The following is a 13,658-nucleotide window of genomic DNA, read 5'->3' as shown; positions in this document are numbered from 1 at the left end:
GCGTGCGACCGCAAGCGGCAGGTCCACTTCTCCCGTGAGGAACTCACCGTGCTAACAGAGACCCTCCAGGAGAATGCTGCCGTCGTCTTCTGCACGCAAATGACCAGGACGGCACTTGCAAACAAGAAGGCCATATGGGCTCTGGTGGCACAGCGGGTAAGTGCGGTGGGGACCGCACCCCGCACCCCACAGCAATGCCGCAAGCGATGGGACGACCTGCGGATACGCGTCCGCAGCATACTCTCTGCCAACCGCAACATTGCCACAGCCACCGGGGGAGGTCCTGAATCACCCATCAAGTTGACCCCCTGGGAAGAAATCTGTGCCTCCACCATCGGAATGGAGAGCATAGAGGGAGTCGGAGGGATGGAGAAAGGAGTGCAGACATCCGAAGATTCAGGTAGGTGGGCCAGATAAAACAATGCCAAATCCACACAGTCCATCCATGTGAAGTACCATGCGTCCACATAGTGCAACAGAAACACATGTCCAGGAGAACGTCCACACACATCGGCCTGATAGCGCACGTTAAAACCCACAATAAATACATAAATAATTAAAAACCCCTAATACACGCACTACACGTGCAGCAGGCACACCCTAACTGCAGGCTGCCAAACAACTGCACCCTCACTCCACACACAAATCAAAGCACCTCCAAGGCCCGACCCAAATCACCCTCAGGTACCACCCCAAAGCATGTGATACAATGCCATTCCAATTCCCACAGACCCATCAATAACCCTCGCCCTCCTTTACTCCACCACAGGGTCCGATCCAAACGACGAGCTACAGGACACCCCTACCAGCACACCTGCAAAGAGGGCCAAGGCCAACGGCCAGAGACCCTCCACCTCAGCTGCACGCATCAAGACACGGCAGCAGCACAAATCAGGTGGCAGCACAGAGGAGGGAACATCAACAGGCACCCCAGCAGCCAGCATGCCCACAACACCACCACCACAGGTCCCCCCAATGGATGCCACAGAAGGCACTGCCTCTGGTGGCAGCAGCACCATAGGTGACACCCCATTGATGGCAGCATGCTCGGACACAGAAAACGGGGATGCCGAAGTCAGATCCATCCATGACCTGTCCCAATCCCCCTGTCTGTCCCATCCCGTACAACATGAGGATACCACGCAGGGGCACCCACAAGACGACGACTGGCCATCCCCCACAAGCCCTGTGGCAAGGCAACATGAGGACAACAGCCCCTCTGTGACACCCCCGCAAATGGCCATGGCCCAGCAGAGGCAACAGTCCCTCGACCAGTTGATCGAACAACAGCAGCAACTGGCCACACTCCTCAAGGACCATGCCGATGAATGTGGGGGCACTAAGGCAGACATAGAAACATCAACTGAGACACTTAGGGCAGAAATGGAGAGAGGTACAGAGACGCTAAGGGCACAAATTGAGAGAAGCACCGAGAGCCTGAGGGGGGAACTGCATGCGACGTCCAAAGACGTATGTGCCGAACGTGCCGCAGTGCGCCGTGTGCTCACTGAGCTCTCGCAAACCCTTAGGGACATGCATGGACGTGAGCAGGCAGACACATCATCCGTTGCAAGTTCCGTCCAGGGCAGCCCCCAACGTAGATCTGGAAGGAACCTGCGCTCCACAGGCAGGGGTGCCCCTGATACCCGCAGAGGGGGCATGCAATAGCGACAGCCCACTGACAATGAGCATCTTTGGACACTGGTGTTCGGGGGGGAGGTAGGAGGGTGGAGGGGGTGTGTTGGGCTCACTTGGGTGGCGGGTCGATAGGGTGTTCAACATGATATCACATATGCCATAAAAAGTGCACGATCAACCAATGAGAAGTGTGGACATTGATCTTTGTGTACTAGGCCATCATAGGCGTACAGTCCATATTGTGCATGTCCCAGACACACGCAGTGCCACGAGTCCCGTGTCCATGTATCAGCCACCAGGCGTGAGTGCTAGAAGCATACATCAATGAGATGCTGACGAATGTCACGGGCCTCCGGTGCCTCGCAGACTCCATGAGGTGCTGCCACATCCCCACCCTCATCATGACCATCATCAGGTGCTTGCAGTTCTGCGTCAGGGGGCATGGGCACATTTCTACGTACGCACATGTTGTGGAGCATGACACATGCCATCACCATCTTTGCAACCTTCTCATGGCGGTACAGGAGTGCCCCGCCAGACCTGCTGAGGCAGCGGAAACGAGTCTTCAGTAGGCCGAATGCCTGTTCAATGACTACACGGGTACGTGAGTGGGCATGGTTGTAGTCCTCCTCATGCTGGTCCCGTGGGTTCCGGACTGGTGTGAGGAGCCATCTCTTCAGTGGATATCCAGCATCACCTGTATGTGGACGAGAAACGTATGATGTGGAATGCCATTGATACGTACGCACCCCCCCCCCCCCTTCCTGGCAGGTCATTGCCAATTCACATACCCCACATCATCATGCATGTAATGAGACTCACCGAGTAGCCAGGATCTGTTCCCTGCGTGTCGCTCCATGTAGCGTGGTATTGTAGAGTTCCTCAAGACCATAGAATCATGGGTTGATCCAGGGAATCGGGCACAACAATGTGTAATGATCCTGTTGGAGTCACACACCATCTGTACATTCAGGGAATGAAATTGTTTTCGGTTGCGGTACTGGGCCTCCATGGCATGTGGGACGACCAATTCAACATGGGTGCAGTCGATGGCACCAATGCAACCCGGTATGCCGGCAAGTGCATGGAATCCCACTTTTGTGTTGGTTATTTCCTGCTCCGAGCGTGGTAGAGAGATGTAGTCGTCTGCGTGCTGCAGGAGGGCATCGAGCACTTGCAATAGTGTCCGTGAGAACAGTGGCTGAGAAATGCCATGCAACTGTCCGACTGTGTGCTGGTAGGTGCCTGTGGCCAGGAAGTGTAGTACAGACACCACCTTCAGTAGGGGTGGGATGGCGGTTGGGCTATCTATCATGCTGACAAGGTCAGCCTGTGTCATGTCCACAATGGCGGCTATGGTGTCCCGGTCCAGACGGTAGAGGGTGTGGATCTGCTCATCAGTGAGGTTGAACGGATGTGCTCGGAGGCGTGGGATTGCGGGCTGCCTGCGTGGTGGTAGTGGCTGTGCTGGTGGGCCTTGCTGGCCCTGCCTTGGCCTCCTCCTCCTCCTGCGTCTCCTCCGTGCGGCTGGTTGTAGTTGGTGTTCGTCTTCTTCTTGGAGTCGGAGCACTTGCAGTGCTATCAGGTCCCCCAGGGCCAACATCGCGAGTCCTGCCGGTAGCATTTCGGTGTGGTTGTGGGAGGAGACTGGCTGTGCAATTTATGTGTTTTCAGGCTGTATGGCCTCCACCTGTGGTGATTGATTCCACCTGTGCAAACTGCTCTCCCCTTTGGCCGAGCACGTCCCGCGCACAACGCTGCAATTCGGGGAATTGTATCTTGCTATTGCAATCATGTTTTTGTACCCGATGGCCGTGTAAGATTGGTTGATATGTTCATTCTGCTGTGGTCCCATTGTTTCACATACTATCTGTGCAGTCGCGAACAGACTTGTGAGGGGTCAGTGGAACGTAGTACTCGAGTAACGGTGGGCCCTCATGCATCACTGTACCGAGTTGCAACGACGGGCGGGGCGTCCCATTCGTGGGTGAAGGCAGTTGCCATTTTTACACACAGCCGCACTCGATGGAATAATTAGTGATTTCAAACGGCCACAGATGCCTTTTCGACGTGATGTTGCAAATGAGGAATTCGAAGGGCGGCGCTTTCGGTTTCCAGCTAGCGGCGAGGAGATGCCCACAGGTCTGACTGCAAATATAACGTTCTATTGTTCTATGTCCTTGAGACAGGGCCCATGGCGAGGGAGCAATGATTGATATGAATAGTTTGGGATGCGCAATAGCTACGTGGGCGATGAGGCCGTCCGTTCCCAAATACATGTTACTTCACAACACTGGAATTACGGGCTGGGGCACTGTGGATTTAGCAGGCTGCATAACGCACAGACTCAATGGATGTTTCTAATGTCATGTGAGTAATTATTCAGGCGTTTTGATCCCGGGATGAGGGAATGATGGATGGATGCATGGGCAGGTGATTTGATACAGAGTTTGCCATGTACAGGGCTTCTTGGGATCTATCCGCCTCCCCTACGCTATGTGTGCAGGGCTGCCATAGTGGGACCATCGTCCATCTGGCCTTGTTGAGCCCTCCCTGTCTCGAGGCGCCCTCAGACACTTGTGTCCATGCACGTTAACATTCCCATCTGATGGAATCTGTTTTGACAGACGCATGCACAGGTACACTCGTTTGTGATGGTGTTTGCACCTCGATATAGATGGTTATGAGTCGCAAGTGGTTTTGGGGTGGTGATGATCCTTTTGAGTGGGCTAGCATGCATATGGCTGTGGATTTCGTGTGATCATTGAAGTGAGTTGTTGGAATGTAGTTCTGATGGCCATTCTGTTCTTTTTCTTTTCTTTTGGTTGACAGGTATCTCCTCCCCTTTTGCCACTGCCATCTGTATGCCACTCCTGCAGATGGATTTTACTCCCGACACCTGCTGCTTCGTGTTAATCAGTGGAGCAGCATTACGATCTTATGGGACGATCGCCAATGGCCCACATGCCCTTACGCAGTACTGGTGGCTCGGAGCAACATTTCGGCCTTTCAGCTGGACTAGTGCCTCCCCATTGGGACGGCCCTGCGGTTCTGTGCGCTTCCATGTTGCCTTTTCGTACGTGAATGTGGCTCTGTGTACCATGGGGGAACAGGGCGACACACAGGTAGTGGCTGGTCATTTCTTGCGGAAGCAGCCCACAATGGTGATTAGTGTTTTGGAGTTCATGGCCTGATGGCTGTATGGGCTTGGTGATTTTGATGTGCATAAAATTTCTATTCTGATTTGGCCCGTGTAGCGTTTTTCTTTGCAAGTGATGTGGCATATGCCTATTTGGGGGGCGATGTATTGTGAGGAGATCTGCATTGGGTTCCAGCTTCGGGGTTTAGTTGCGTGGTACTGTGCTGGGCGCGTTTGCCTACGAAGCCCAGTGAGGTCAGGGATGGGGGCTGCCAATATGACTGTTTGAATGTTGTCATGCTCAGGGGCGGGGGATTGGGTTTTGTGTAACAGATGCCGGTCAGCCAGGTGGACTGGTGGAATGATGTGATTTTCGGAATATTGCTGGTCACAGGTGCCTGTGTTTGCGTGCGTTTCTTGGTGGGGGACTGTGGTCATGTCCATTGGGATGGCTTCTGTATTCGTGCCATCTGTGCCCTGCAGCTCCCATTGGCCCCTCTTGTGTTTCTTTTGTTCGTTGCCATGCATGGGTGACTTGTACATTTCAATGGTTGCATTGTGGCTTCATTGCACCTACGGGGGGTTGTACTTTGCGGGCAGGGAGCGGTGTACAGGCACTCAGTGGGGCCGTTTACGGTTGATTCGCGATGCCGTACTTCTCGCCATGGCGGAATGGTACATTACGCCATGCCTGATGGCGTTAGGTACATGTCCGCTAGGGTCGGAATTGGCGTACCGTTGCGCCATGGTGGTGTTTGCGGTTTGGCATGGCGCGCGCGCGCGTGCTTGGTGCAGTTAGCGTTGGCGTTCACTACGGTGTCGCTAATGGCTTCGTACTTTGCGGTGACGGGTCATAGTCGCACCGAGCGCTATTCGATGGCGGTATTGCATTTCCGCCATCCTTTTTCGATTTCCGCCAGGGTCGTAATGAGGGCCAGTCTGTTTAAAGCGGTGTTTGTTTCAATTGGTCTACTTTCCGTGGTATCAGCTAGGGAGTCAGGTTCTGACAGGAACCAGGATTCTTCAGTTGATATTGATGAGTACACAAGTGACATGTTTGTTGTTGATTCGTCAATATTTGTGTACATTGAGGTAGAGGAGATCTCACAGTATTCATCTATTGTGATCATTGAGTCTTCTTGGGAGTCATGTTCTCTATTGCTAGTTTGAAGTGCGGACGAAGTCAACGTTGTATTTTGTGCATCTGCTGTCGTCGGTGTTTTAGGCTCAGGGTCATGGTCGATTGCTTCCAGTAACGCGTCTTGTGGCTCATGTTCTTCAATTGAGACCAGTTCTTCTTGTGGTTGGGATTTCAGTTTTTTGTTGTTCTTCGTATTTGCCTTTGTCTTGTCCTTGGCCAAAGGATTAGCGATCTCTTTTTTTTGTTGATGGGATTCTTTGTTTTTGTAGGAGAGGATTGAGTTTTCTGCTCTGGGTTGAGTTGCAATTTTCGCAGGAAAGCTCGTGAGCCTGTTTGACGTTTTGTTTTGTTGTTTCTTTTGTAGATGTAGTTTTGCTCGGCTGGCATCGTTTGGTTAGGTTAAGGATGTCAAAAGGAGTACATGTTGGGGGTTCTGTGCTAGGAATATTGGATTGAGTTGGTAAATTGTGCATTTGAAGTTCATATTGGGTTGTTTGGTCTTTCTTAGAATCGCCTTTTGTTGAGGAATGTTCTGTATGAGGGCACCTTGTGCCTTGATCTTGGACCATGGTCCCTTGTAGGTTTCTTTTTGCTTTCTCGTCCATGGTTTTGGTGGTAAATGTTGTCAATGGTTCAATAAGAGTTTGCTTGTCCATTCGATCAGATCTTGCTATTTCAGCTATGCGGTTCTGCCATATTATTGTGGATTCTGCTTCATGATTCAATCGATCTTGAATTGAAGTTATGAAACAGTCTATGGTTGTTTGTTTTGTTAGGATCATTGCAAGGAAAGTGGTTTGGTCTTTGGTGGCATCGACTGTTGCTTCTTGGATCTTTAAGAAGGGGACCATCGCTAATGATAGAACAGCCACTAGCGTATTTTGGAGATTTAGCATTGTTGTTGGGATTCTTTTGCTGGATTCTGAAGTATTCAGTGTTTTTTCGGTTTTTTGTGGAGGGTAGTCTGAGTCTTGTTGCTTTAAGGTGGCCGTCGTTGCATTCAATAGGTTCTCTTCCAGGAATGTTTTAGGGAAGAACAAATTTGCTTTGGTGGGGAGTGGTGTCGATGTACTAGATATAATGTTCGTGTTTCCCTTATGTTCGTCTGTAAGGTCTTTAGTTTTCTTCTGTGCCTGGAAGTCCATGATGGCATCTATTTCTGTGATGTCAAGTGAAGGTCGAGATGCTCGGTTTGGAGGTTTAGAGCAGTTGTCTTGGGAGGAGTCTGTAATATGGTAAGTTGACTGCCACTGTTGTTTGGCTATGATCGCTCGTTGTCGTAGTGTTAGGTTCAGCGTTGAGTCTTTCAATTTTTTGGTTGTAAGAGTATGAAGCTGGAGGTCAGATTGGAGTGGCGAAGTGGAAGCTCTTTTTCCGAAAACTATTGGGGTTTCGGAGGTCATTTCTGGTATTTGATTGGTTGTTATATTCTGGCTTCTGTCGTTCCTCTGTGTTTTGACTGCAATTGTGGATTTGGGGTATTTCGGTTCTTCGGCCACTTGATTGGAGGAGCATGGTGAAGTGCTTGGTGGAGCGGTGGTGGAGGTAGATGACAAATCTTGATTCGTAGAATTGAGGGATACGGATTGCTCTTTGTTGTGATTGGGGATTTGTGGGAGAGTTTTAAGGGTAAGAGGCTTCGGTTTGCTTGTGTTGTTGCTGGGTTCTTTAAGTGTAGTGGTTTGTAAGTTCAGCGTTGAGGTATGTTTTGGAAGATTTGGAACAGTTTCTTCTAGCTTCTATTGGAGGCGTGTTCTAGGTTTGGTGCTCTCCATATCTATTTTTTTTTTCCTTTTGGGTGTGTAGGATTGTAAAAGCAGCAGGCTCTCTCTTGCTTACTGCGTATCCAGCGTAAACAGCGGGAAACAGCAGACAACGACACCCTTCTCACCGCGACAGGCTTAACGCCGCAAGGGCGGCTGGGTCTTTCTTTTAAGCCTGCTTCCTGGGGGCGGTGCTTCAATCCGCTCACGTGACTCAGATAACCTGACCTCTCGATGAGAAAAAATACGACACCGCGCTTGCTTCAAACTGCTTGCAGGGGGCACAGGCTTACGCAAATCGGAGCGGGAAGTGTGCAGGTAAGGAGAGAGTCAATTTCTTCGATTTTGCAGCTCACAACTTGTGCCTTGATGCTCCACAGTTGTGTTGGCCAGGGCAGGGCGTTGCTCCCACCTCGAATCAACAGACAAGAGGGAGAGAAGTTGAATAGTTCAGCCCAAGCTGGGGTGATCCCCCTAGGGGTTTCCCAGAACCAGGCCTCCTCAACTTGAGGAGCTCTTTCAGGCAATACGCCCCTCTGTTTTAAGAAACCCAGACAGAGGAGTTGATTCCTCAAAAGAGCGGGGATGTCCACACCGCAGAACCAATGCTAATCAAAGCATTAGCGTAACTGAGTTCAGGGGGTATGAATTTACGCGACCAGGAGGCAACAGGGTGTAACTGGCCCGTTTCGGGGTCCTTTTGTGGGAGGATGGCTCCCATAGCCATGCTTGAGGCGTCCGTTTCCACCAGGTATGGGAGATCAGGGCGAGGGTGGCGTAAGATTGGGGCAGATGTGAATCTTGCTTTGAGTTCCTGGAATGCTTCCTCGGCTTCTGTTGTCCACTGGAACTTTTTGTTGCTTTTCCTTAGTAATGACGTGATGGGATGCACGATTTGCGAAAATCCTGGGATGAACCGGCGGTAGAAGTTTGCAAAACCCAGCATACTTTGAACCCCCTTGAATGAATTCTGGATGGCCAGTTCAGGATAGCATCTACCTTGTGTACATCTATTCGGATTCCATTTGGGCTGAGAATAAAGCCCAGGATTTCCACCTGGGAGACGTGGAATGAGCACTTTTCGAGCTTGGCGTAGAGCTGGTGTTGACGGAGTTTCTCCAATACGGATCCGACGTGTTTAACGTGGTCCTGCTTTGATGCAGAATATACTAGAATATCGTTGATGTACACTAGAGCACAGACATCAATCAATTCCCGTAGGACATCGTTCGTGAAGTATTGAAATGCTGCAGGCGTGTTGCAAAGGCCAAAGGGCATTACTTGATATTCGTACAAGCCGTATTTGGTGCGAAAAGTGGTTTTGCATTTGTCCCCCTGTTTTACGCGAACAAGGTGATATGCCCCCCTCAGGTCTAGTCTTGTGTAGATTTGGGCATCTTTGACTTGATCAAGCAATTCAGGGATCAGTGGCAGGGGGTAGCGGTTTTTTACGGTAATCTGGTTCAGTGCGCAATAGTCGATGCACGTTCTCAAGTCCCCCTCCTTTTACGCTCCTGTTACGCTCACCTGGTATCCACGGGGACGTCACTCAGCCTGTTCTGACCTCTTGCGACCTCGAACCCTTCCCTGGAGTCTACTCGACTGGAGACTGGGCGTTAAACACAGGATTGGTAGAGTTTAGCTCCCTATTGTCTCTGTGTGCTTGAACCCCTTCTTCCCCCGGGGTCCAACCCTTCCCTTTGATCCACAGCTAACCTTGTTTTTTTGGAAAGTGTGCTCTCCATCCTGCTTTCAGCCAGGGGCGCGTTGATTGATGCGGGCTCATTGCTGCCTAGTTACTTCACTGGCAAGAGTCCGACAGGTAAGTATAATGAGTCTTTTGAACAGTTCTCTAACTTCGTTCCTTTCCTTCCTTAGATGATGGCCGGCGTCCGGGGATGGCGACGTGCTGCTGAGATGAGAAGCGCTGAAGATGATTGAGAGCGCGATGCACGATGGGACTCTTTCGTATTTGTATTGAACAGAGTAATTTTTCTGTGTCTTTTAGGTGCCGCAACGTTTTCAGCGTGGATGCCGGTTATGAAGAAGAAATGCGGTGAGTAAGCGAGGTATGCGGCGCCTCTAGATGTTTGCACGCTAACCTGGAGTGTCTTTTCCCTCTTGCAGAAGGATCAGAAGTTCCGGAGACAGAGTTCCCCCAGAGCGGCTGGGATTTAGGTAAGCGTTTGAAGCTCGTACAGTCTTTAAAAATAAGCAAAGATTTGCTGAATGCTTACTAATGCCTTTTTTCTGTTCTTTTCCCTTTTCCTTAGGAAGCGGCGTGCCGGGATGGGAATGACACCGCCGAAGATGCCCACGGAACAGAAGAAGCGATGAATGATGGGCAGAAGCGCCGCAAGGTGAGGCTGTTCCTAACGGTGTTGTTGTTCTTGCAAGAGCCGAGTGCAGAAGAAAGATGAAGGCCTACTGGAGATCGATCCGAACACGGTGAGTGTCACGCTGCAGGTGCAGAAAACACTAAGCATGTTTCTCAGCCTGGGCGAGGCTTAAATAGTCTCTGGGTATCCCACGTGTCTATGGGCTGAACCACACCCAAAAGACTAGACTGGACATGCAGTTCTCGGAACCAAAATATATGGGGGCATCCATCTTGTCCCCATCAATGCACTACAAGTCCAATCCCCAATGTTATCCTTTGGGAGTGAGTGAGTCTGGTGCCAAAAGCGCCAAGTCTGACTCCAAGTGGGTCTTTGGAGGGATGGAAAGGCCCTTGAGGGCCATGCAGGTGATTGTGGCCTGGCTCCAGCCCGACATCTTGGAGGGTTGGGGACATGAGGGGCAGGAATCATGACACGCTTCCTCTGAAGAAAGTTTTTTCTACGGGGTAGTCTAAGTGAATTTTCTGGTGAGTCTGCCTACCGCCAATTTCCGTTTACGTCAGAGCTTTTCTGGTTATCGACTGACACTTTGAGAGGCCGAAGTCTTGTGCTACACACGGAGACACCACAAGCATACTCAATGCGCATCTGTCAGCGAAATCTTGGCGTTGCAGTCTTGGCACTTTTTAAACCCAGTCTTTGGGGTTGTCGAAGCAGAAGACAACGACATTTTTTGATAAGTCTCAAAGAAGTATCTGAAGAGCACCGTAGTTGGCAGGACTATCAGACTTTTGATTGGATTGACCACGGAATCTGCTATGTCCTCCTCACTGCTAGAATTACTGTGCACCCCCAGAGTCCCTTCCTCCTCCTCACCTGATGAGGTAGAATAGTTCAACTTCTTTCTTCGGGGGTGTCGCGCTGGAGTCTTCTTCTTTGTGAGTAGATACGGTCTGCCTCATAAGGAAGCCACTGTGACTCTATATAGAGAAATTCACAATGACTCCTCTCCGCGACAGCCAGATATGTTTTAGCAGAAAAAAAACTAGGGCATAAAAAAAACCACGATGCACCGAAGAGGACTGTCGATAGGCTGATCCAATGAGAGATAACTTGCGTTACTGAACCAGAATCTCCGGAGGAGAACTCCAATGACGGGAGAGAGGATGCTAGACACAACTACCACAAACAAGCAGAATGTAGAAGAAGGTGGAGAGGCAGGGAACCAGGAAGAAGAGTCAAGGAAAAAACGGGTAGACGGGTAGCAAGGAAGGGAATTAGGAAGCGGGGGTAAAGGGAATGAAGGCGGACTAAGACCGCAGAAAGATTCACAGAAAGGAGCGCACGCAACACGGGAAAGAACAGTTGCAACGCGCTGAGCCACCCAGTAACGAATGGTGAAATACTCGACGGGCGGCCATGTTGGGAAAAGACTAGACCACGGGATAGCGTTTCGAGGAAACGTGGCAGAACAGTCTAATGGCGTCGGAGTTTCCACCTCCACCAGACTCGCCAGCTGCCAGCAGTCGTGATAGTATGCCCCCTTCGAAGACCCCTTCTCCCGGTTTACCTGGATGAAGTCTGTGAAACTGGAGTAGAAGTTGGGGGGCATGGACCTGAGTCTCTGGTTCCCAAGTATCCTCTCAGGAGGGATAGCCTTTGCAGTGTATGAGATACTCAAGGCGCCCTCAATGGTATCGAGAGTCACGGATTTGTGAGACTTCATATTCATCCACGGCAGAAGTGGGCTGGATCATTAATTTGGGCGAAATTTGCTTCCTACTATCAGGTACAAAAGAGCGTAAGAGAGAGGAATGTAATACCGGACGGATCCGTCTGAGGGTCTTTGGCAACTTTAATCAGTAGGCAACTGGATTGACTCTGGACTCTATTTCAAATGGTCCAATGTACCTGGGAGATAGTTTGGAAGGGACGAACCCACTGGGGCAAGAACCTTGTGGACAGCATAACCTTTGTGCCTGTACCCCAAGTAGGCACTTGACTCCGATGTTTATCTGATTGCTTCTTATACCATCTGCTGGCCTCCTGTAGACTTTGTTTAGCTGTGTAATGAGCTTCCTTAAGCTGTTTGAGTGTAGTCTCCAAAGACAGGATGTTGGTCTCTTTACAGATGGTGGGTATGATGGATCGAGGATGGAAACCAAACGTACAACAAAAGGGGCTGAGACCTGTAGTGGAATGTACCGCATTATTGTACGCGAACTCAGCGGTAGGAAGTAGGGCCACCCAGTTGTCTTGTTGTTGATTGACAAAGCATCTCAGATACTGTTCCAATGTTCCGTTGAGCCTTTCGGTCTGGCCGTTGTTTGGGGATGAAATCCTGATAAAAGGGCTCTCTCCATGCCCAAAAGTTTACACAAGGCCTCCCAGAATTGGGAGGTGTATTGGGTACCTCGATCTGACACGATCTTCTGGGGCAAGCCGTGTAGCCGAAAAATATCTTTGAGAAAGACTTCCGCCATGACGGAGGCTGCCGGTAACTTAGACAGCGGAGAGAAATGAGCTAGTTTGGAATAAGAGTCCACAGTGACCATAATGCATGTACAACCCTAGGAACTAGGTAGTTCAACGATGAAGTCGGTAGAGATGGACCTCCAGGGACCCAAAGGGATCAGATCTTGGTGTAATAAGCCCAATGGTCTTTGGGTGGAATGCTTGTTCTGCTGACACACTAAACATGATTGTACGTAGGTCTGTGTATCAGTCTTCTTGTTTGGCCAATGGAAAGAACGTTTAAGCAATTCCAGCCTTCCTCGTATCCCTCGATGTCCGGCGGTCTTAGAGTCATGACACCATCGAAGGACCTTTTGGCGGAGTTTTTGTGTGGGCAAGAAGAGTCTTCCTTGGACAAAGCATAGACCATCTTTACAGCTGACTGGCAGTCTACTAGTATCCAGTGTTGACCCATTCAGAGAGGCTTCTCTCACGTCCTGCATAAAGGAGGACACCAAGGTGATAATTCGGGTGTGTGGGAACATCAACTCCTTCCTGTAGGTCGATTTAGTGTCGTCTCGGCGGGACAATGCATCCGCAATCTGGTTCTGGGTACCAGGTTTGTAGGTTATGGAAAAATCGAATTGAGCAAAGAAGTGAACCCATCTGGCTTGTCTGGTGTTGTAACATTCTTGTTGTTTGAGGATTTGTAGATTCTTATGGTCTGTACATATTTGGAAGGGATGAAGACTCCCTTGGAGTAGATGTCTCCACTCAAGGCAAGCCAGTTTCATGGCAAGAAGTTCCCTTTCAATGACAGAATAGTTCCGTTGACTTGGGGTCAAAGTCTTTGAATAGTAAGCCACAGGATGTTCCTGGCCTTGGTCAGATTGAAGGGGAATGGCACCTACGGCTGCTGCTGAAGCGTCGGTCTCCAGGATAAAGGGTCTTAGTTGATATGGCTGCTTAAGAATGGGTGCTGAACAGAAACTCTGTTTCAAGCTGAGAAAGCTGTTCCCAGCTTCTACTGACCAAATAAAGGGTCTGGAAGATTTCTTTAACAAGGAAGAAATGGGAAGAGTAAGTTGTGAGAACTCTGGAATAAACTTCCTATAGAAATTTGCAAGTCCCAAGAAACGTAGGCTTTCTTTGATGGAGGTAGGTGACGGCCAGTCTAGTATGGC

This window comes from Ambystoma mexicanum, chromosome 13 (genome assembly GCF_040938575.1).
Source record: "Ambystoma mexicanum isolate Mex_15411 chromosome 13, UKY_AmexF1_1, whole genome shotgun sequence".
Taxonomy (NCBI): Eukaryota; Metazoa; Chordata; class Amphibia; order Caudata; family Ambystomatidae; genus Ambystoma; species Ambystoma mexicanum.
The sequence above is the reverse complement of the archived record's forward strand: the minus strand, read 5'-3'. Positions refer to the sequence as shown.